The 25,635-nt window shown below is 38.3% G+C and overlaps 1 long non-coding RNA gene across 3 annotated transcripts in view; it reads left to right on the forward strand.

The window, feature by feature from the left end:
* The window catches only part of LOC140616052 (uncharacterized), a 115,543-nt gene that overhangs the window by 13,146 nt on the left and 76,762 nt on the right, over window positions 1-25,635 (forward strand). For all 3 annotated transcript variants that reach the window (XR_012016552.1, XR_012016551.1, XR_012016553.1), the window contains exon 3: window positions 21,422-21,613. This is a non-coding gene — a long non-coding RNA (uncharacterized lncRNA). The remainder of the gene's footprint in view (window positions 1-21,421; window positions 21,614-25,635) is intronic.

Below are 25,635 nucleotides of genomic sequence, written 5' to 3' on the forward strand. Positions count from 1 at the left end.
CAGGGAGGAATTAGCAATACGGGGGAAATTTTCTTACTCAATTCACTCAACCAACTCTCCAGATGGACCAATGTTCTTCATCTTCTCTGTAAAACAAAACATTTGATGCCTACGGCAAAGTGAATGCTCATGATGAGTAGATAAGTGACTGTGGTTCACTATGCCTTCTGCTCCCACCAGATGAATTTGTTGCTCAGCCTGTTTATTCCAGTTATTTTTGTTATTGTAATGATATAACTTAATTAAATATTACAAGTACTATTGTTATATAAACCAACAAGGCAAATGCTTCAGGAATAGTCAATAAAGATAAGTCACTAAAGTGAACTGTTTAGATTCTCTTGCAAAGTCTTTAGTGCTTGCTCTGCTTTAAGGAAATCTGAAAATCTTAGCTCATACATTAAAGATGTGGTTTATCTTTTTCGCATAAACATGCAACTTTTTCAATTGTCATAGAAATCCAACAGATTCATACACAAAGAAAGGCCTTGACCCATATCAAAAGATTGAATTTCCTTCATTAAAATAAAGTTTCAAGGATGTAAGTAGCATTTCTCAATTTTAATTGATTCTTTCCACAATTAATTGACTATTAATATGGTTCTGTGGAACAAGAGGGCTTCTTCTATGGTTAGAATCCAGAAAGCTGAAAGGAACTTTGGAAACCAACTATCTAGGGGTTCTGTAACCTTTGTGCATATCAGAATCAGCTGAAGGACTTGGTAAATACAAAATGTTGGGTCTTGACCAAGCATTCTGATTCAATGGTTTAGGGTAGGGCCTGATAATTTGCTTTTCTAACACATTTTCAGGTGAAGCTGATGTTGGTGGGCCAGAGACACCACTTGGAGAACCACTGAACCCACCTATCACTGAGTTAAATTCTAAAGTTTGGTGATTATAGAGTTCCCTCAAGCTCACATGGTGGGCTAACAGAAAAGCTGAGACCAGAACCCAGGTGTCCTGGATGTCAGTCCAGAGATCTTCCCATTATATTCTGCTGTCAAAGTAAAAAGTATATTTTTGATAAATTATGGACAGCCACAATTTTCTCACAACTGTTTCTTTCCAGAGGTGACATCTACATCCCCTCCCATGATCGGGGCTGGTTCTGTGATTGCATGACCAGAACCATATGCAGAAGTGATGCTGCACCTGATTTGAGACTCAGTCTTAAGACATTTGTGGCTTCCACATACTTGGAACTTTTGTTCTGGGAGCTCTGAGCTCCCATTTAAGAAGTCTGACCACGTTGCACTCTGGTTGATAGTTCTTTTTTTTTTTTTTTTAAATTGGAGTTCAATTTGCCAGCATATAGCATAACACCCAGTGCTCATCCCATCAAGTGCCCCCCTCAGTGCCCGTCACCCAGTCACCCCCACCCCCTGCCCACCTCCCTTTCCACCACCCCTTGTTCGTTTCCCAGAGTTAGGAGTCTCTCATGTTCTGTCTCCCTCTCTGATATTTCCCACTCATTTTCTCTCCTTTCCCCTTTATTCCCTTTCACTATTTTTTTTTATTGGTGTTCAATTTACTAACATACAGAATAACACCCAGTGCCCGTCACCCATTCACTCCCACCCCCCGCCCTCCTCCCCTTCTACCACCCCTAGAACTATTTTTTATTCCCCAAATGAATGAGACCATATGTTTGTCCTTCTCCCATTGACTTACTTCACTCAGCATAATACCCTCCAGGTCCATACACATCGAAGCAAATGGTGGGTATTTGTCGTTTCTAATGGCTGAGGAATATTCCATTGTGTACATAGACCACATCTTGTTTATCCATTCATCTGTCGATGGACAACGAGGCTCCTTCCACAGTTTGGCTTTTGTGGACATTGCTGCTAGAAATATCGGGGTGCAGGTGTCCTGCCATTTCACTGCATCTGTATCTTTGGGGTAAATCCCCAGCAGTGCAATTGCTGGATCATAGGGCAGATCTATTTTTAGCTCTTTGAGGAACCTCCACACAGTTTTCCAGAGTGGCTGCACCGGTTCACATTCCCACCAACAGTGCAAGAGGGTTCCCCTTTTTCCACATCCTCTCCAACATTTGTTGTTTCCTGCCTTGTTAATTTTCTCCATTCTCACTGGTGTGAGGTGGTATCTCATTGTGGTTTTGATTTGTATTTCCCTGATGGCAAGTGATGCGGAGCATTTTCTCATGTGCTTGTTGGCCATGTCTATGTCTTACTCTGTGAGATTTCTGTTCATGTCTTTTGCTCACTTTATGATTGGATTGTTTGTTTCTTTGCTGTTGAGTTTAATAAGTTCTTTATAGATCTTGGATACTAGGCCTTTATCTGATACATCATTTGCAAATATCTTCTCCCATCCTGTAGGTTGTCTTTTAGTTTTGTTGACTGTTTCTTTTGCTGTGCAGAAGCTTCTTATCTTGATGAAGTCCCAATAATTCATTTTTGCTTTTGTTTCTCTTGCCTTCATGGATGTATCTTGTAAGAAATTGCTGTGGCCAAGTTCAAAAAGGATGTTGCCTGTGTTCTCTTCTAGGATTTTGATGGAATCTTGTCTCACATTTAGATCTTTCATCTGAGTCCTATCTTTTAGCCATCCCCAAAGAGAAGACAGACATAAGAGAGCACAATCTTGCATTTTCCGAACTTACCAACACTCCAGTGAATACTAGTAAAATGACCTCAGTTGATACTGTGTGAAACAGAATAATCACTTGGCTCAGATGCCTGACCCACAAAATCATGAGGCATATTAAAATGGCTGTGGCTTTAAGCCACTAAGTTCTGGGGTAGTTTGTTACACAGCCATAGATAACTGGAACAATATTGAAAAGACAAAAGCTGTGAGGATCTGGGGTTCTATTTTCAGGCTGAACTTAGAGACAGAAGCAATCTGTGTGAAATGTAATAATGGGAGGCTGATTACACAAAGGCATCAGTGCAAGCGAGAAGGCAAACTTGACTGGATTTTTTGCTCTGAAAACTATGAGTACACTTGGTGATATATACCAAAATAAGTATCATGAGGTACGGCTAATTTTTAGAGGAGATCTGGGGAGTAGAGAAGTTGAAATGGGTAGTGAAATCGTGAGTTACAATATTAGACACTTTAAGTCCTCCAGCCAGAATGTCCAATCTCCCACTCCCATTCCCTGAAGTCTCTTGGGGACCCTCTCAGTTTGCACATCTGGCCTTTCCTACTCACATGCTTCTCTCCCTAAATTCTGGTAGTTCTTCTCATCTGGGTGGCTCATTTCTATACTGTTTCATGGACTTTTTTGCATTATTACTTGATTTTTTTTCATATGATTCCATCAAACGTAGTTGTAAACTCATGATGAACACGATTTGCCTTTTACCTTCTCCTCAATGCTGAACGCAGTCCTGTGGACACTGTTGGTGTCCCTGAAACTCCTGCCAAGTGGAAATTTTGTAGATTGGCTCATGTTACAACAGCAGGAAATGAAAGGGGTGGGTTGGAGTGGGAGTGCCAAGGGCTGGGATCTTCTCAATGCTAATGGTGTGTTTAGTGGCAGCCTCGGTGAAGTAGATCTCTGAAGGTGACTATTTTGAAGAGTAGCACTCATCTCAGTATGCTACATTTTAGGTTGTTTGTGAAAATACCACTATCACATATGGCTATAAACATACATACCTTTAAACACATACTATTTTGTCTTTTTTGGCAATTCGGTTAATGTTTTCTTGTTTTAATTTTCAGAATTGGTCCCTAAGTTCAAATTTCAAACCGAGTCTTCTTTCTACCACTTTAATATTGACAATCCCATAGTACCCTGAGAGCCCTTTTAACCCTATTAAATTAGTCAATCAGCAAATGTTTTTGATTTCCCTACTTTGTCAAGCACTATCCTTTGGACAAAGCAAGAGAAATACAATGTTCTGTGGAAGATTGAAAAGAAGAAAGTGTACTTTCAACCAAGGCTCAAATCAGGGCATGCTTCATAGAGGAGGCAGTATTTGAAATTAACCTGTAAAAATGAATAAAACTTAGACAGAAATGATGAGGGTAGAGATCTGACATTACAAGGAGCATTTATCCTTAGATCAAAGGGATGTGAGTTAATCTAGGTTAGCAGGAGCATAGAGCATGTGTAGAAATGTGGGTTGGAGCTGTTTACATGAGGCCTGGGATACAAGGCCAATGAGTCCAGCTTGAATTTTGTAAAAAGTGAGTTTCGAGGGTTAGAGACACAAGATTTTATTCAAATTTTATATTCTCCATAGTCACTAACATTATGCTTTACATGTGGTAGGCAATTATTAAATATTCGTTAATTGATCAATGAACTGCCAAAGCCATTTGGATGCATTGCTGGTATCCGAATCTTTCAGAAACTTAATTTTCCCCCTTTTTTTCTTCTCCAGTGTTCAGGCAACATTTATTCTAGGAAATGGCTCTAGCTTTAAAGACAAAGGAGAAGAAAAACTCCCAGTAACACAGAGATTGTCAAAGCAGAACCATTTTTAAGTGAAATGATTTCTCCCTACCCAAACTTTATTGCAAGACCCCATTAAAAAACTGCAGAGGCCCAGCACGAAAGAACTATAAATTATGAGACTCCAGACCTCAGGGACAGAGAGTCACAATTCCCACAGGAGTTTGCTGTACATTTCTCCTTGCAAAGCATCCAAAGCAGATTGAAATCCTGGCTGAGAAACTTGTGGAGAGAGAGAGAGCTGAGGCAAAGGGCAAAGGCATTAAATAATATATAGATTTTCACAAAAGATCATTTCTGCTTAAATAGCTGACTACTCATGCTGGTGGCCAGGTTCAGAAAGGATGGAGCCTGGCACTGCTGACAGTGGAAGGTGTAGGGCTGATGCAATCAATAGTGGCACAATGACTTTGTTTAATGGGCTTTTAAGTGCCCCAAATTGAAAGTCCAAATTTCTAGGAGGGCTGTACGGTAAAGACAATTTGTCCTTGTTTTATTAATCCACATGAAAGCACTTCTCTCTGCTTTAAGATATAATCATCTATCTAGTAGAAGTTAAAATTCCAGACACACCCACCCCAGCCCAAGAAGACTTTCCCACCTCCAAGATTTCAAAAACAAGCTCTTCAATGAGATTCTCCTACCATGCAAGAACTCCCATTCTCCACCTTCTTCAAGAACACCATACCCTTCAATCTGCCAGTACTAGTGCCTTCCCACTGAATGGGAACCCTGGCCAGCATAGGGAGAGAAGGACCACAGGCAGCACCCATACCAGCGGCATGATTTGATTCAGCCTTGCAAATAACTACCTGCCCATTCACCCAAGGCAAACACTGATTTATGCTGAATGCTAAGTGAGTGGGAAAGAATGATGACTCACTTTCACTGCATGACCTTTCTACTTTCATAAGGAGAAAGCAGACAGTTTAAAAAGAAAAGCAATTTGTCTTCTACTGATTTTCTCTTGTATGAAGTCTGAATTCCTCTGCCTAATGTTCAAGGACCTACCTTCCAATACATGTCTTAACACTCGCTGAGTCCACACTCCTTGGTGTCCTCTTCCACCTCCAATACATCATGCTTACTTTTATTTCTTTCCTCATAAAGTTCTCCTCTCCTCTCTGCTTTCCAAATGTATCTCACTAGAGAACATGGTCAAGCCACACCTCTTCTATGAATCCTTCGACTGTTACTCTCCCCATGAACATTCACAGACTTAACCAAGAAACACAGAATGCTATCCGGTATTTATTTTCCTCTCATTGTTTGGAGAGCTTACACTTTTTATTTCTCTCTAAATCATAATTTTTTGAGGGGGGGAAACCTGCCTTTTTAGTGAGCACTGTTCCTTGCGCAATGGAGGGCTCAATGAACATTTGTTAATAGCAAGACCAACCCTTGCAGAAGCCAACAGATAGTTAAGGGGAACATCGATTCATTTGAAGATTTAAGAGTTTTTAAACTAAGAATGTACTAACCACCTCCACCACTCCATCTTTCTTCTTTATTTCATTGCTGTTGCTGCTGTTTCTGTGGATATTCCTTTATTTGCTGCTGCTGCTGCTGCTTTGATAATGATGATGATGATGGAGAAGGACAAAAACAAGATGACAACTTAATATTTACTGGAGTGTATTAAATACCAAGCACTGTTTTTATCAGTTAACTCATATTGTCTCATTTAATTCTCACTGAATTACAGCAGAAAGTATTTCCATTTTAATACTGAGGAAACTGAGGAAGGGACCATTAGTAACCTGCCCAAGATCATTCCTATAGAAAGGGCAGAATTAAAATTTAGATCCCAGCAGCTCAACTTTAGAGCTTGAGCTTTGAGTAATACATCATTCCTCATACTTTCTTTCACCTAGCTTGTACAGCACTTAAAATGACAGAAAAGTCATAACCCTTTTCCCAAAGACATTAAAAATTATTTAGCACTTTATTTTTTCTAAGCACTTTCACCTGCATTAACTCATTTGCTCTTGACAAGAGATCTCTGTAGGTTGACCACTTCTATACTTATGAATAGATAGGGAAATGGATTTCTTGCCCAAAGTACAAGTGGGTCAGTGGAGCCAGGAAGTCATGGAAGTAGAATCACAAAATGCTAGAGAAGAGGGAAGAGTCAAGATCATACAACCTGCCATTCATTCTATAGCAAAACAACTGGGGCACCCAGAAGCAACTAGCTTGGGATAAACATCAAATGAGGGAAAAGCAGGTCTAGAATTGGACTGTGTGACTTCTCATCTGTGGTCTTCCATTGCAGTACTATGGCTTTGAGCACATTCTCCAAAATGAATGATGAGGGGCACCTGGATGGCTCAGTTGGTTGAAGGTCTGACTTTGGCTTACGTCATGATCTCAGGGTCAGGGTCCTGGGATTGAGCCCCAAATCGGTCTCCTGACTCAGTGCAGAGTCTCTGGTCCCTTTGCTCCTCCCCCTACTTGTTCTCTCTCTCTCCCCCACTTCTCTCTCTCTCAAATAAATAAATAAAATATTTTAAAAATAATGATGTAAAGGGAGCCCTGGTCAAATATGCTGGGACCTGCTGCAGGCCATGTCTTCCTCTTGGAGAGCCACAGTACACAGTCTTTGAAAAATTATGCAAAACACTTCATAAACTCACTTAACCAAAGAAAAAAAACAAACAAACAAAAAAAAAAACAAAAAACACCTTCCATTAACACCCCTTTGCAGAACTTGTACTCTATGGAAGTCAGTTTGGGAAATGATATATAACAGATATATTGGGATATGAGCATAAAGATAAATGTAATTCCTTTTTTTTTCTGCTATTGGGCCCAGATGTAAAAAGAAAATAAAAATAATTCATTTTCCTTTCTTCTCATCTCCAGAACCTCCTCTCCCATAACTACCAAAAATCTATGCATCACACTCTTCTACTCTACATTAAAACATATACGGGAAAACATTTCAACCACTTAGATGAAACATAATGGAAAATTAACACTCTCCAAAGAACGAACACCTGTACTCTTGCCTGTATACACACCACATACACATACATGCCTTGAATTCTAGTTTTATTTTTGTTGTTTTATTTCTTCAGTTTCTTAGAGTTGTTATGTTATTGATTTTGCATATGTGAAGATCAATTATATCCCTAGTGTTCCCTTGGGATTTGTTTGTTTATAAAAGATTAGCCTGTTCGGGCTGCCACAGATTGAGCGACTTAAACAACAGAAATTTATTTCTCACTTTTTTGGAGGCTGAAAGTCAAAAAGATCAAGGTACTAGCAAAGTAGGTTTCATTCTGAAGCCTCTTTTTTTTGACTTATAGGTGGCTGTCAGTTCACTGTGTGCTCACATGACCTCTTCTTGGGGTGGAAAGAGATGGAAAGAGAGAGGGAGAGGAGTGGTTGGGGAGGGGGAGAGAGAGAGTGTGTATGATTGAGAGCTGTCTGGTATCTCTTCTTGTAATGACACTAATCCTATTGGATCAAGTCTCTACCCTTAAGACCTCATTTAGCCTTAATTACTTCCTTACATGCCCCACCTCCAAATATAGCAACACTAAGGGTTAGAGTTTCAACATATGGATTTTGAGAGAAACAATTCTGTCCATAACAAAGATGGGGGATATAATGATGACGGCAAAGGTTCTGTTTGTGGTAACCAGAGAGGTCTCAGAGATAGAGTTAATATTATTTTTAAAACTAAAGAAAGAAATTTGGGAAAACTATCTGCACACTGCTGTCTCACATCCTTTTCACGCGTTGAGGGAAAAAATAAAAAACGTCAATGGATCATAACAGCTATGTCTGAAAACGTTAATCTCTTATGAGCTGAAGTAAGGTGGCAAATTTATATTAAGACGTAAATAACTGACATTCTTCCCTCTGAGCACATCTCTGTGACAGAAGGGAAGTGGAAATCCGAAGTGGAGTAAGGACAGAACTGCCCTCCACACACCTGGTGTGCTACTGAGGAGGCCAACCACAGCCCCAGGACCACTACTTCTCCACACTATCCCCAACCTCCCAGGCCCCAGAGCCGGCAGCACTGTGGGCAACCACACCCACTCCCCTGGGCTCCACCTGCCTCCCCCCAGCCCCCCACCATCTGCCAAACGCAGCCAGCTGAGTAGAAGTGTAAGAGGTAGAGGAAAGGGAATGTGGGCTGGAAAGGGCACAACTCTCTGGGGGGCTGAGGGCGACATTCACAAGAAGGACCTCACTGATCACTTCCTTCCTTATTATTTCAGGATTATTGTAATTTCATGCAAACACTCCTTCTTCCCCACGCAGCTTCTGATGGCCACGATTCTTGTTTGGTGCTGGCCCCCAGCAATGCTAATAAACGGCTTCCGGATCATTTTTATTCATTTTGCGCATTTCACTCACAGTACTTCATGTGACTTATGTAGCCCCTGCAGCTCATATTTCTATTTGAATTGCAGGGCAAGTAGTGAGTTTTAACATTCCAACTGCACACACATTCTTCTTTCCCTCGAAATGAAAGATCATTTGAACTTTGAATTGCATTAGCATGACATTTTTCTACTAAATTACCCTGGCTGCACTCAACAGCCTGAAAAGAAACAAACCTCTTTTAACTCTATAGGCTATGTGAGTGAATAAATACCAGAGGAAACGCCAACAGAGAGGAGGAGGGAGGACAACCAGCAAGGCTGGGCATTGCCCCTGCCTTGGGGCGCCCTTCTGTGATGCTAGCCCGGCAGACTGAGGGTCACTGCTGTTCCACTCATGTCAGGCCCAGGTCAGGGCATTTGGATAGATGGAGGAGAAAGTTAATGGTTCTCAGCAGCTGTTGCTTTGTTAAAATAAAATAAAACAAAACAAAACACACACACAAAAAAAACGAGGTGCAGCTTTTCATACCATTTTTTAAACGTAATAATGTTTGCTTTTCTGTGTATTATAATGGTGGAAAATGTTCATTGTGGGAAATCTGGAAAATACAAGAAGAATAAAGAAGAAAATGAAAACCGCCCATATTCTCACCACTTAGATAAACTCTAGCTTTTGGGAGTATAGTTTTCCAAATCCTTTTTAGGGAAGTGAGTAGAATTCTATTCAATATATGTGTATAGCATCATTTTGTTAATTTTGTATAAATTAGGCTATACATATACATACAGATAATTTGAATCATGTATATGATTTGAGTCTCTTTTTTACACATTTGTGAACATTTTCCCATTTCTTTAAATATCATGATTTGCAATGGCTACATAATATTTTATCATAGGAGTACATTATAATTCAGTTAATCATGTCTTTTTTTAAGATTTATGTATTTATTTGAGAGAGAGAGAGAGGGAGTGGATATAGTGGGAAGAGCAGAGGGAAAGAGAATCTCAGGCAGACACCCTGCTGAGCAAGGAGCCCCATGCAGGGCTCAACCCCACCACAACCCCACCCAAATCGGGATCTGAGTGGAAATCAAGAGTCAGACACTCAACCAACTAAACCACCCAGGCGCCCAAATTAATCATGTCTTTATTGGCACACGTTGATGCCATGTTTACAATCAATGCTGTGATGAACGTCTTTTTGTACATAACAGATCTGATAACTGAGAGTAGCTCCCAATTCTTGAGCTCTTACTATATGCCAACTATGATAAAAGACAATTTCCAGAGAATATATTACATATATAGTATTAAAATAATATATAACAATTAAAAATCATAATACATAGCATGCTAGCCTTTGTGATCTCCCTTAGAGGTGGTCATTATTCTCTGTGTTTGATAGGCGAAGAAATTATAACTGACTGGTTGAAGCCATCAGGTAGTAAGGAACAATTCCAGGATTTGACCCTAGCATTTTCTGATTCTAATGTCTGTGCTCTTTCACCTGTGTTCTGGGGTGCTATGCACTCCCAACTCCCAGGGCTTTTCTCTGAAGATTGCAAGAAAAGGTATTCAAGATCATCCACATAAGGGGCACCTGGGTGACTCAGTTGGTTAAGCATCTGCCTTCAGCTCAGGTCATGATCTCTGGGTCCTGGTATTGAGCCCCACATTGGGCTCCCTGCTCAGCAAGGGAGTCTGTTTCTATCCCTCTCCCTCTGTCCCTCTCTACTGCTCATCTCTCTCTCTCTCTCTCTCTCTCTCTCAAATAAGTAAATAAATAAATAAATAAATAAATAAATAAATAAATAAATATTTTTTTAAAATAAAAGATCACCTACGTAAAAATTTAACTCTGCCTCAGAAATCTATATCCACACAGGTCAGAATCCTAGGAGGTCCGCAGAGTTTGAGGTTTTCCTCCATCAGGAAATAGGCATTTCTTGAGGCAGGTTAGGAGAGTAGAGATTCCTCTTTGGACAAAACTCAAACACAGGATTCCTAAGTGGCTCACTGTCTGCAGCAGGGGCTTGATTTGATAAAGGACGTCACAACCTGTAGAAGCCACCGAGGCTTCAGACCACACTAACTGCTGCGTGTGGGGCAAAGGTGGGCACCAAAAGAGGGAAAAATAAAAAAAAAATAGATCATATCTTCTCCATGCTTATTAGCACAAAAACCCAGTGATATGTTTGGCATTTTCTGGTTAAAGAGATCATATGGATCTCCTTGTAGGTGACACATAAGTGTACTATTCTTACTGAATGAGTTGCTGGTGATTAGCAACTATCTGATTGAATATATTACAATTACTCTGGTTATGGCACACAGATCCATGTACACTCACAAACCCCCACGACCAAACCATTGGTCTCAGCACTCTCCTCCTCTCCAGAATCTATACAAGGCAGCCTAGGCCATTGTGATAGAAACAGAGCCCACAGGTCTACCCATGTCATTATCAGCCCCGAAAGGTGAGGTCTTGGTCTGAACTCCAAGGCTGCATACAGTGTAATGGTATAGGCATTAGACATGGGATCAGCAGGTGCTCTCATAACTCATACACTGTGGGCAGGACACCAGAATAGCTCAACTATATCTCAGCCTCTGGTTTCAGGCTATTTCAGGGTGCCTCTTTATTCCCGTCCCAAATTTTATGAGAAAGGAAGCAACATCTGGCACAGAAACATAAGCTTCTCCTAAGCTTATGGAAACCTTTCTTGAGAAGTTACCACAGTGATTGGAGCAGAAAGACACAGAGAGAAGCATCTTGACCCTGCCAGTTATTAGTCACATGGCCTTAGGAAGTCAGTGAACTTCTCTGAACCCATTTCTTCATCTACAAAATTCACTCATTCATCAAATTAACTCGTTCACTTAATGTCACTTATTAACTACCTGCTGTGTTAATAAGTAATACCTATTAAGTGATCACTACATGCTGGCACCATGATAAGTGCCCTTTAACAAGGGGCAATGAAGTAGGCATGGTGTCTTCCTTCAGTGAATTTGCTATCCAGTAGGAGGTCACTGAGAAAGCATGTGTGAGCAAGTAGGCATATAAAACAAAATGAGGTGAGCAAAATACCCGCAAAATACCTGATGTTATTAGTACACAAACAATAAATGATAGTTGTGATGATGATTATTATTACTATTAACCTGATGTCTCCTGGACATTGAAATCTTCTGCCCGTTGAAATCTTCTTACGGAAAACCCAAGTTCCATTCTTTATGGACATCTAAAATCCAAAATGCCTGTAAAATCTGTAAGGGAAATTTCTCTGACCATCTCAGCTCTGTGCTCTTGATCACTCAGTTTATGGATCATCCATTTCACACATGTTCTTTTTGTAATCCTCCACATTGACCCAGATGGGAAATCCAACCCCTACCTTGATTTTTATCGTAAGTAAGTAAATGACTGAATAACACTTAGACACAACAATTTGTGTATTTAGTGGTTACTGAAGGTGTAGCAGAAGAGGGATTTAATGGGAGCAAAGCAAAGAACTTAAAACTGAATTCTAGGCTCTTTCATTCTAAAATGTTCTTAGACCTTTCGTGGGCCACTTGATTGCATGTACATTACAGCTTACTATCAACTTACTTTTCAGGAATAAAATCCATTTTTCTCTTTGATTGTCCTTGTAACTATTACTATCCATGTTCTCAGAATTTCAGCTTTTATCCTATCAAGATTCTCTCAAAGGCATCATTCTCCCAAAGAAAAATTCTGCTGATAGCTAATAAAATTTTAGATATTTTCACCTCTGCTTCATTGTTATTGTCATGATTAGGGTCATTATTAGTATTAATACTAGTATTAGTATTAGTATTAGTATTAGTATTAGTATTAGGGTTAGGATTAGTATTAGTGTTAATATTAAGTCTGACCTCTTAGGAAAGGCTTTCACAGATGTAGACTCCAAAAATCCATTTCCTTGAAGTATAAGGGTGATGTCACCTAAGATCCAAGACACCTAAGTATGTCCTGGTGCAGACTACAGGCATCCATATTTCTAGTATGAATCTCTCCAGTATCCCAAATATACCATAAAATGGAGAACAATGAAGTCATGCCTGCTTCACTGTGGATCATCTCCACCACTGGTTCTCTTCAACTTTGGCCACTTAAATAAAGGACCCAAAACTGTAGAGCTTGAGAATCTAATCTTCCTTCTCTGCTCTTCCTTACCCCAAGTATTAGTCCTGATTTTTTTTTCCTGAGAACTCAACAGTATATCAGTGTAGAACTTACTGAATCTTTTCTGATTCTAGAGCTTGCCAGAACTACTGGACAGGAATGCAGAAATAAAAATGAGCTCCAGATACACTGACTCCAGAGGTAATGGTGAATTTCACCCAACACCTGCCACTGTACTTCTGGAAAATGAATTCTTCAGAATTCTTTAGGACAGCAAAATTTGTCCAAATTTCCTGAAAACTGGGGGGTGGGGAGGGAGGGATCAGAGGGTAGGGGTCAAGGATTTGTTTTTGTTTGTTTTCATTTTCCAAAAAAAAAAAAGAAAAAGGAGACAAATTTCCTGAAAACTAAATCAAAATACACCTTCAGTTGTACTTGGGACTCTATTCTCTACAAATAAGAGGTTAGATAGTATTACTTTTCACATGGCGACACCTTCCATAATGAGTCGCTGTCCACATGAATGAGTAGGTTTGCAAAGGTTTACAAGAAATACTCAATCCAAAATGGAACACTACCAGGCCTCCAGACCCAAGGCAATTTTAGAAAGACATTAGCTAGTGAATTTTGTGGCAATAACTGAGCTACTTTACTGAGCAACAGCATATTCACTTTTATCCTAAAACATCATGGAATCTCCTTTCTTGACTAAAGTATGGAAAAATTTGGTGTGTTTTACCTTCTATCTTTTTGATGTGTGGTATTGTGCAATTTTTGTGTTCACCTCTGTTATAATTTTGAGTGTTCGTAGGAAACTTAGTGGCCAATATTTTGTGACGTCCCCTTTCAGATGGCATAGTCCCAATATTTATTTTTGGATATTATATATCATGACATAATGAGCCCCCCTGCACATATTTAATCATGTTTAACTTTATCAAAATATAATTAACGTGCAATAAGCTGTACATATTTAAAGTGTACAACTCGGTAAGTTTTTACTTATCACTCAGGCACCCATGAAACCATTACCTCAATCAAGATAATAAATCTATCACTTCCAAAAGCTTCTTTCTTCCACTTTGTAATCCCTTCCTCACACAATTTCCCATTCCTTTTGTCCCCAGGTAGCCACTGATCCTCTTTCTTTCACTGTAGGTCATTTTTCATTTCTAAAATTTTATGTAAAAGAAATCAAATAGCACATATTTTTGTGTTTCTGGCTTCTTTTGTACTGCATATCACTTTGTAATTCATCCAAGTTGTAACTTGTATCAGTACTGTGCTCCTTTTCATTGTTAAATAGTATTCTGTTGAGTGACTATGCCATTGTTTGTTGCATTCATTCACTTGTTGATGGATAGTTGGGCTGTTTTCAGTTTTTGCCTATGACAAAATAAAGCTGCTATGAACATTTATGTACAAATTTTTGTATAGACATGTTTTCATTTCTCTTGAATAAATATCTGGAGTGGAATAGTTGGACCATATCACAGGTCTATAGTTAACTCTTTAAGCAACACCCAAACTGTTTTCCAAAGTGGTTGTGCTATTTTACATTCCCGCCAGTAGTTGAGAGTTCCAATTCCTCCACCTTTTTGGCAGTACTTAATATGGCCAGTCATTTTAATTCATAATATTCTAACAGATGTGCAATGACATCTCATTATGCTCTTATTTGCAGTTCTCTAATGTCTAACAATGTTAAGCATATTTCCATGTGTTCATTTGCCAACGGTATATTCTTTGGTGAAGTGCTAATCTGACCATTTTTTAACTGGGTTATTTGTATTTTTATTGTCGAGTTTTGATAATTTTCCATAAATTCTGGATATAAGTCCTTTATAGGATATAAATTTTCCATAAATTCTGGATATAAGTCCTTCTGATGTGCAAAAAAATTCAGCAGTATCTTTCAAAGAGCAGAAATTCTCAATTCTTATTTGTCAAGTTTGTCTTTTATGAGTATTTTTTGTATTGTATCTAAGATATCATTCCCTAATTCAAAATCATGAAGATTTTCTTCTGTCTTCTTTGAGAAGTAATATAGTTTGGGAGTGTATATTTATATCTATGATCCATGTAAAGATTTTTTTATGGTGCAAGAAATGAGTTTTTTGTTGTTGGGGTTTTGTTTCTTTCTTTGTCTATACATATCTACCTATTCCAGCACAATTTGTTTAAAAGACTATCTTTTTTTCCACCAACAAAATTGCCTTTGTTGAAAATCAATTAACCATTTATGCATAGTTTATTTTCAAACTCATTCTGTTCCACTGATATATTTATCTATGTATATATCGTATTATCTTAATTACTATTACTATGTAACTCCTAAAATCAGGTCGTGACAGTCCTCCAAATTTGTTTTTCTTTTAAAAATAAAAATAAAAATTTGTTTTAGCCCTCATAGTTCCTTTGGACTTTTCTATGAATTTAAGAATAAACATCAATTTTTACCAAAAAAAAGTCTTCTGGAATTTAATTGGGATTATGTTGAATCATTAGATCAATTTGGGGAAAATTAACATCTTAACAGTATTGAGTCTTCCTATTCAATGGCATGGCCTTATCTTTCAATTTATTTAGTCTTCATAAATATCCTTCAGCTCAGTTTTGTAATTTTTAGTGCACAGGTCAATTTTCCCAGAATTATCCTTAAGTATTTCATATTTATAATGCTTTTTAAAGTAGTATTTTTTATTTCTTTAAAGTAGTATTTTTAAAATATTATTTCAAGTTCTGGTTCCTTGTTACTAGTATATAGAAATAAGTTAGATTTTGTATATCAGTCCTACATCCTGTAATTTTTTTAGACTTTATTTATTTATTTGAGAGACTGAGAGCATGAGTGGGAGTAGGTGCAGAGGGAGAGAGAGAGAATTTCAAACAGACTCTGCACTGAAGAGGGAGCCCAACTTGGGGTTCGACCCCATGAGCCTGAATTGAAACCAAGTTGGAGGTTTAACCTACTGAGCCACCAGGTGCCCCAATCCTGTAAATTTTCTAAATATACTTTCATTTCCTTAGAATTTTAGTCGATTTCATAAAATTTTCTTGAAAGATAATTATGTTCTCTAAGAAATAAGACAGGCTTATTTCTTTCTTTCTGATCTTGGTGCATTTTATTTCTTTTTTCTTCTTTATTACCTTGGTTGAATTCTCCAAGTACAATGTTGAATAGAAGTGGCAAAAGTGCACCTCCTTGCTTTTTTTTTTTTTTTTTTTTTTTTTTTTTTTTTTTTTTGATCTTAGGAGGAAAACATTCAGTTATTTGCCATTATATGTAATGTCTGTGGGTAGGTTTTTTCATAGATGTCTTTTATCAGGTTGAGGAAATTCCTTGCTATTCCTAGTTTGGTGGGAGTTTTTATCAAGATTAAAATGCTGGATTTCCACATTTTTTTTGTATGTTCATCAAGATGATCATGTGTTTCTCCTCTTTTAGTTAGTCAAAATGGGTAGTTATATTGGTTGATTTTTCAAATGTTAAACTAACCTTTCTTCTCATTATCAATTTTATTTTCCTGTTTCTCTGTATATAATTTTGTTTTTATTGGATACAAGACATTATGATATTTACTAAGTTGTTACTGGATTTCTTATATCTCTATTAAAGTTCTTGAGCTTTGCACTGAAATGCAGTTAATAGAAAGAATTTGATCCTTTGTATGTCTTGCCTTTAAATTTTGTTAAATGAGACCACAGCAGCATTAGGTATAGATTTAATTTTGCCCTACTACTAAATCAAAACTTTCTGACTACTCTACCCAAGGCCCCGTGAATTATGAAATTTTCACTCTGCTGCTGTGAATAACAATTCCCAGAGCTCTTTGCTCTCTGGTATATATTCCTCTAATCCTTTTGGATGGTTCTTTCCTTGGCCTTGAGTACTTTTCCACATACACACTGATCAGTACTCAGTAAAGCCTTCAGTGGAACCCTCTGCATATTTCTGGAGTCCTTACACTGAGCTTTCTACTCTCTGCACTCTACTCTGTCTACTCTCTTCTCAGTCTCCTCAGACTCCCAGCTTCATCCCCTCAACTCAAGATCTACCTGGATTCTCTTTCCCTGAGCTACCATCTGGCAAATCTCTCAAGCTAGAGCAATCACAGGGCTTACCTAGCTTTTATCCATCTCTCAGTGATCACTCTCATGTGTTGTCTGATGTCCAATGTGTTGTTACATATATTTTGTCTAGCTTTTAGTTATTTTAAGAGAAAAAAAATTAGTAATAGGGTATTGACCACACAGAAAGTTACTATAGCCAGTCAATGACACACAGGAAGCAGCAATGGACAGTAGAAAGGGCAGAGACTATGTGAATACTGATGGGGGAACCACAGATCTGATCAACAAAGAAGAAAACAGCCAACACGCTGGACAATAATATGTATCGTTCTCCTTTTCCCCAACTCAATTCGAGTGAGTAAGTAGAGGGAAGACAGAGACAACCATAGATAGAGTAGCAGATAATCCCTTCCATTCCAAATTCTGGAGTCACACTCACTCAAGGAAAATAAAATGGGCTTTGAATCAAAACTTAAAGTATTTAAATAGACAAAACTAAGCCTTAACACCCAAAATGATACTGTTTTAAATGACTAAAAATTATAGAATTAGATTCAGATATATTAAGGGAGTCCACTGCCCATAGGGAAAAGGGATTTGGGGAAAACACAACTTAGCAACTATTGAAGAAATATAAGTATTTTATGATTGCACCTCAAGTTAAGATGTCTGTCAACCTAGTCATGCATATATTGGTTAAGATTCTTTTAAAAATAATATGACAGGGCAGCTCTGGTGGCCCAGGGCTTCAGCGCAGCCTTCAGTCCAGGGCCTGATCCTGGAGACCCAAAATTGAGTCCCACGTTAGGCTCCTTGCAAGGAGCCTGCTTCTCCCTCTGCCTGTGTCTCTTCCTCTCTATCTGTGTCTCTCTTGAATAAGTAAATAAAATCTTTAAAATAATAATAATAATAATATGACAACCGATATATCAAAAGCTATAAACGAGTTTATACCCCTTGGTCAGTTTCTTGCTAGCAAGCCAGCTCTCTAAAAACAAAACTAAAAACAAAACAAAACAAAAAAAGCCTGAATTTGCAGCCTTTGTCAATTTTTGTGGTGCAAATAGAAGTTCCTGAATACAGAGATTTGCAAAATGTGCTGTCACAAACTGGTATGACCCAGCTCCAGCACACCATTGCCTTTGATTCTTCTTCTAAAAATTAATCCTAGAAAAAATAATTTAAGCAAGAAAAAAACTATATAAACAAAACTGTCATTGAATGGTTGCTTATGATAGCAAAAAATAATGTAAATAATTTAAATAGTTTGTTTATCCACTTGATGGAATATTACAAAGTTATTAAAAATAGAAAAAGAATAGAATAATATAGAGAAACACCGAATATAGTGTGAAGTGAATAAAGAAGAAAGCAAAATTTTATGTTCACTATGATTATATTAATGTAAAATATGTATGATTATGGCCCACGTCTCCAAAATACACAAAAACAGAACTCATTTTGTTATAGTCCTGTGATAGAATTATTTTCTTTCGTAGATGTACATAGAAAGTAATTCTATCACAAGAATTTGTTATTTATTACTCTTCTTTCAAAAGGCCTATAAAGTTATAATAATATTCTTTTTTATATATAACAAAACAAAATTAGCAGTAGTTTACTTAACCTATCTCTAAAGACATATTGGCACACTGGATTAAAGCTAAGAGCATCCAGGAAGTTGACTGGAGCACTATTTTAAAGGGCATTTCTCTAAAGAAAACATACAAATGGCCAACAGACACATGAAAAAATGTTCAACATCACTGAGCATCAGGGAAATACAAATCAAAACCACAATGAGGGGCACCTGGGTGGCTCAGTCAGTTACATATTTGCCTTAAGCTCAGATCATGATTCCAGGGTCCTGAGATGGAGTCCTGCACTGGGCTCCCTGCTCTGCAGGGAGACTCCTTCTCCCTCTCCCTCAGCCCCTCACCCCATCACTTGTGCACTCTTTTTCTCATTCTCTGTCTCAAAATGAAATAAATAAAATCTTAAAAAAACAAAACCTCAATGAGATACCACCTCACAGTCAAATGGTTAAAATTAACACATCAGGAAACAACAGATGTTGGTGAGGATGCAACAAAAGGGGAACTCTCTTACACTGCTGGTGGGAATGTAAGCTGGTACAGCCACTCTGGAAAACAGTATGAAGGTTCTTCAAAAAGTTAAAAATAGAGCTACCCTACAACCCAGCAATTGCACTACTAGGTATTTACCCAAAGGATACAAACAGAGTGATCCAAACAGGCATCTGTATCCCAATGTTTAGAGCAGCAATGTCCATAATAGCTGAACTATGGAAAGAGCCCAGATGTCCATTGACAGATGAATGGAAAGAAGATGTAAAAAAAAAAATATATATATATATATATACACACACATTATATTATATATATCATATATATAATGGAATATATCATATATATACCATATATATAATGGACTATTACTCAGCCATCAAAAAAAATGAAATCTTACCATTTGCAATGACACGGGTGGAACTAGAGGGTATTATGCTAAGTGAAATAAGTCAGTCAGAGAAAGGCAAATACCATCATATGATTTCATTCATATGTGGAATTTAAGAACCAAAACAGATGAACATAGGGTAAAAGAAGGAAAAATAAAATAAAACAGAATCAGAGACGGAGATAAACCATAAGAGACTCTTAACTATAGGAAACAAAGGAGAAAAAAAGAAAATAAACTGAGGGTTACTTAAGGAGGTGGGGGGGATGGGGTAACTGAGAAATGGGCATTAAAGAGGGCACATGATGTAATGAGCACTGGGTGTTATATGCAACTGATGAATCACTGAACTCTACCTCTGAAACTAATAATATGCAATATGTTAATTAATTGATTTTTTTTAAAGCGATAGATAAATAAATAAATAAGTGACATTAAAATAACACTGGAAATCCAGTGCCAAAAATATTTACCAGAACTCTTATGAAGGGAACCTCCAGGTTGAGAACCCTCAAAGGGCAAGCTGAAGTAACAAGGGATTGTTCAAATGTCTCTAAGGTGGTTGAATCTGTTTAACTGCCAGTTTTTATGTAAAGGGGTTAGAAAATGAATGGGGGTTGTTCATCCTTAGAAGCCCTCTGCTCACTCAGCAATTCAATTTCTCTAAATAACTGCTGAGAAAACATTTAATAATATTATTTAAAGTAGTGCCAAATTGTTAGCTTTTCTGGGGCAGCCAGGTGTCTCTGGCTATAAACATAACTCTACCAATTTCTGTCAATTCCATTCAAATCAGCAAAAGTTAAGTGAGTCCTGATTTACCACTAGACCCTGGCTAAACTTTGTGGACACACTAAGGGATAAAGACTCAGTTCTACCTTTATGAAGCCTGGTTGTCACAGAACAAAAGAACAGTACGTTGGTATAAGTACTGCTACATATAGGAAGTTTACTAGAGCCTTCCTGGAGCCTCTCCCAAAGTGCCTAGTAAACATGTTGAAGGGATCCCCTGGTGCCCATCAGTGAAGATTGTCCCAAGTCTATTAACCTCTCAAGCTTTCTTCTCCATCTGGGCTCCCTTTGCTCTTTGCCAAGATCTGGCCATTTCCTGCACCAACCTGTTCCAAGGCAAAGCTAGCCTAAAAGACTACAGCTTGCTCAGCCTGGCATCAGGTTGCCAGGTCAGCCTGCCAACTGGCAGGATCTTCCTTGCCCTCCCTGCCCTCTTCTGTCTCCTCCAACCAGAACAGGTGGCAGAAACCTGGCAACATGGAAGGCCCACATCATAAGCAGACCCAAAGCTTGCCAGAAAGGCCCAGGTGCTTCTTGCAACCAGTGCAGTGAGTAGGAAGAGATAGAGCTTTGTTGGCTCCTGGAAGTCACTGGGACTCTCCAAATGAAACTTGCTGAATAGAAGAACATAAGCACTGATTCCTAGTCCTGGAGGCTGGAGGCTAGAGGCTGGAGAAAGAAAAGGTATATTCGCATTTGAAGTATTTGGTTTTCTGAGTTGTGAGGCTGAGCGTCAATGATCTTCCTGCCTTATCTGAACAGCCCAGCCTAAGTCATACAGGAATCTTCCCAGTCCTGCAAGGCCTAGAAAATGTAAGTTGAAGAAAGGATTCTCTTTCTGAGGATAGGAAAATATGAAGATAATGGTTATCCAGCACTAGAAAACAAGACAGATTGAGATAAGAGAGTCCTTCTACATTCTTTTCTGAAGAAAGAACAAAGAAAGCAAGAGCTCTGCAGAAACATGGGGAAAACATCTTGAGTGGATAACAAGACAATGCATTGAACAGTGTCATTCAAATGCAATGCAATTAAATGGCCAAATCAAAGTTCCTAAAATGTGTGTGTTGCTCTCAGATACAAGTGAAGAAATGTACTCTATGTCATCATCTTGTAACTCCTCTTTGTTATTTCTCCCCCCAGAAAGTTCACCAACCTGTGGTTCCTCAGAAAGACAACAGAATATCAGATCCTAGATACACAAGCTGCATAGAGTGTTTGGTGGAAACTGATCCTTTCACGTCTGAACTGCAAGTGAACCAAGTAAACAAAGAATTAATCCCAGCAAATTCAAGGGTGTACTTACTTGACAGAAGTTGACTGATGTTGCAAATGGTAAGTTACCCGCACTTGCGCTGAGCTTGGTAAACCAAATGAAGAACTCATTAGATGGTACTTAGAAAACTTTCAGACGTCAGTAAATGGATTTCAATTAGATGGAAGAGAAAGCAAAACTAGTTCCCATGGAAACCAGCTTTTATCTGTCTAGGTTATCTGAAGTCTGGGACACCAATCCTGATGGTTTTGAATGGCCCTAAATGGTACTACAAATGTGGATATAGTTAATGTTCCAAACATAAATGGACTTATTTTTACATTTGGGCCATAAAACATGTATTTTATAGCTGCTTTCAACAACAAGCAAGACATTAACTGGCGGTATTTCAGGTAAATCAAAACCTGCTTCCCCACACCCCCTACAACTGTCGAATCATTGATCATGGTACCAACGTAAGGTATGTTCTCTCTTCAAGTGATTGTTTGCATTGTTTTGTACATTTAAAGTAAAAAACATTCAATTTCTAGGCCAGGAATTAAACATTGTAATAATAACACAACATTTATTGAATTGTGCTATGTACTATCTGCTTTCCATGCATTTTCTCAATTTATCTTTCTAAATACCCTATGAAATAAATTCTATTATTATTCTCCATTTGACATATAGAAAAAGAGAGGTTCAATAATCTGCCCAATGTTTCCTAGCTAAGTTGTGGAATTGCAAATTGAATTTAGGACTTTGTTATTCTGTTTCCTAGAACCCATAGATATTACTCATCTGCCCAAATAATTTTCCACATTTATTTTCACTATTTCTCCTCAATTCTTACTCCACGGCTCAAAAGGTTGATTCAAGCCTCACTTTTTATTAAATTGTACATGTATTCAACAATAATATATTAAGTGCTTTCTCTTTGCTCAGAACTAAGTACATACAGAGAGAAGACGTGGTTCATGTCCTTGGTACACTTACAGTCTAATAAGAAGACAAATAGTAAATAAAAATTTTAATCTACTTTTCTTCCTTTGAAAATATTGGGCTACTGGGGTCAACTTACAGATGTCAATTTTTTTTTCTGATGGGTAGCTCCATACCGTAGGTCAGTAATACTTATCACTAGCCAAGGTGACAGGCACATATCCATAAGGACCTCCACCATGGTATCCAGGAGTGATAGCTAATAATGTCCAGAACTACAAATAATTAGTCTGCCTGGATTTCTAATCCTGCCTTCTTATACCTTCTTGTGGAAGTAGGCTGGATCCAAGATTCCCATTATGTGATTATACATGGCCTCCATCAGTTTTCTTTTAACTTTGACCACCTCATCATACCCTACTGCTCTGCACTCTCACTGCATGTATTTTGAACCTGCCTCATCATTATAACCATCTTTCCTTTCATTCAGTCATGTAGTTCTCATTTATTATTGGTTACATTATATGATTAAACTAATGACCAAGTTCCTACTTTCAAAGAGTAAACATAAATGAATACAAAAATAAAAATACCCAAATATTATGATAGAAAGGATTCAGGTAAGGCTAATACAAAAACATATTCAGCAGTGTTTTATACTTTCCAGTGCACACGTTTTTCACCTCCTTGGTTAAATTTATTCCTAAGTATTTTATTATTTTTGATGCTAAAATAAATGGAATTGTTTTCTTAATTTTTTGATAGTTTATTGTTGGTATATAGAAATGCAACTGATTTTTTGTATGCTTGATTTTGTATTCTGCAATTTTACTGAATTTGTTTGTTCATTCTAACAGTTTTGTGTGGAATCTTTGGGTTTTTCTATATATAAGACTGTGTCACTTGCCAACAGATAAACTTACATCTTTCTTTTCTGATTTTGATGCCTTTTATTTCTTTCTTTTGCCTAATTTACTTAGCTAGGACTTCTAGTATTATGCTGAATAAATGTAGCAAGAGTCGTCATCATTGCCTTGTCTTATGTTTCTGGTTTCTTTGTTTTGTTTTGTTTCAAGATCTTATTTATTTATTCATGAGAGACACAGAGAGAGACAGAGACAGAGACAGAGAGAGAAGCTCCTCGCAGGGAGCAAGATATGGGACTCAATCCCCAGACCCTGGATCGTGCCGTGAGCCGAAGGCAGATGCTCCACTGCTGAGCCACCCAGGCATCCCTGGGTATTATGTTTTTATCACAAATAACAGTAATAATAAATAAGGGGACTGGAAAGGGGATGAAAAACCTAAAAGTGATAATAAGGAGGACAGAAGAAAATTTTGGAGGTGATTGATGTGTTTATGGCATAGGAGATGATGGTTTCATGGATATATTATTATCTTCAAGTTCATCAAGTTGTATACAATAAATATGTACAGTTTTTTTAATGTCAGTCATACCTCAATAAATTGGTTTAAACACACACACACAGGATACCTTGGTGGCTCAGCGGTTGAGCATCTGCCTTCAGCTCAGGGCGTGATCCCCGGTCTGGGATCGAGTCCCACATTGGGCTTCTTGCAGGGAGCCTACTTCTTCCTCTGCCTGTGTCTCTGCCTCTCTCTCTATGTCTCTCATGAATAAATAAATAAAATCTTTAAAAAATAAATAAATAAATAAATAAATAAACAAACAAACAAACACACACTAGAATTTAGGTTTAAGTGACTAAAGAGTACTAACTCTGGGAACACCTGCTTTTTAAAAGAAGACTGTGAAAAGAAAACCATCTTTAACCCAAGAGGAAGAATTATCAGTATTATAGTAACTAGGTATCATTGAACTGTGGACATGATTTAGAAGACACTAAGAGAGAGCAACCTTCCTAAAAATAGCTAGCTTAGACAATGTAAATGACTACATTCTTTAGCAGTTAGTCTACTAACAATCACAAATACGTTCATTCTCTTTCTTCCTCTCAACTAGCCTGAGAAGTATCCAACATCCAGTTGAGGAACAAGAGAGGTACTTTGTCCCTGGGTCAAATGAAAGGTCTCTTCTGCCCCAAAGCCTCCAAGCACCAGCTTCATTGGACATTCCATCCTCCATACTGGCCCGTTCTTAAACCACTTCCACATGGTACAAGGTCTCTTTCCCCTGATCCTATTTCCAGGCCCAGGTGCTTGCTCTTTGGTCATCACAAATGACTTAAACCCAAGAGAGCAGCTTCAGTAATTGGCCTGAGCAGAACACCACCTGTGGCCTATATATTCTTTGGTCTCCATCTGCATCCCCCACTTTTCAGGCCTCTCATTTGAAATTGATTTCTGAACCACCCCTTAGCCGGCTGCAAAGCCCAGGAGTTGGAGGGGGCAGGGAGCACAGGCAGCAGTCATCCCTTTCTCCCTCTTCCCAGCCATATGCCATTGCTCCTGCCTCCTCTCCCTGTATTACTTCTGAAACTCTCCAACTGGGCTCTTGCTCAGCTCATACGTCCCCACTTGCCAGCCTCACTGCCCTCCCCCACTCTATACTTCTTCCTCATTTATAAGCATTTCCATCTAAAAGGGGGAGTTTTTTTCTTTAAAAAAAATCTGAGTTGGGAACACTGCCGATTGTAACTATAGTGATGCATCAATCACGTCGCAATAATTGCACAGCACAGGGTTTCCTGTTAGTGCTGAGCTACCTGCCAGAAAATGGCAGCAATCAGGCTATTGGCAGCAGACAATCAGGCATCATTTGTAATTCTTTCTGGCTGCATGTTTCCCAGTCCAGGAATTGGATGCTAATCAATCAGTTGTCATGGCAACCCAGCATCACACAGCTATCAATACAGGAAAAAGATGGGAGAAATTATGAGGGCAGTGAGCACCGTAATTCCTGGAAGGGAGTGCCAAGTGACCTTACCAGGTGCCAATGCATGAAAAGCAGTACCATGATAAAGCAGGAGACCCCAAGGGTAAACTATCATAAGCAGTCCAGGGAAGAGCTGTTGTCTTAGTCACAAGACTAGAAGCAGGTGGGCAATTTTTAGGTCACCTCATTGTCCTTGGATACCAGCTGAGTTTCCAGGGCCAGGCAATATAGAAGCGGTTTGAGAAAAAAAGACAAGCACTAGTGATAGAAGAGAGAGATCAGTTATTCAGTCAGCCAGCA

Source organism: Canis lupus, chromosome 24 (genome assembly GCF_048164855.1).
Source record: "Canis lupus baileyi chromosome 24, mCanLup2.hap1, whole genome shotgun sequence".
Classification (NCBI taxonomy): domain Eukaryota; kingdom Metazoa; phylum Chordata; class Mammalia; order Carnivora; family Canidae; genus Canis; species Canis lupus.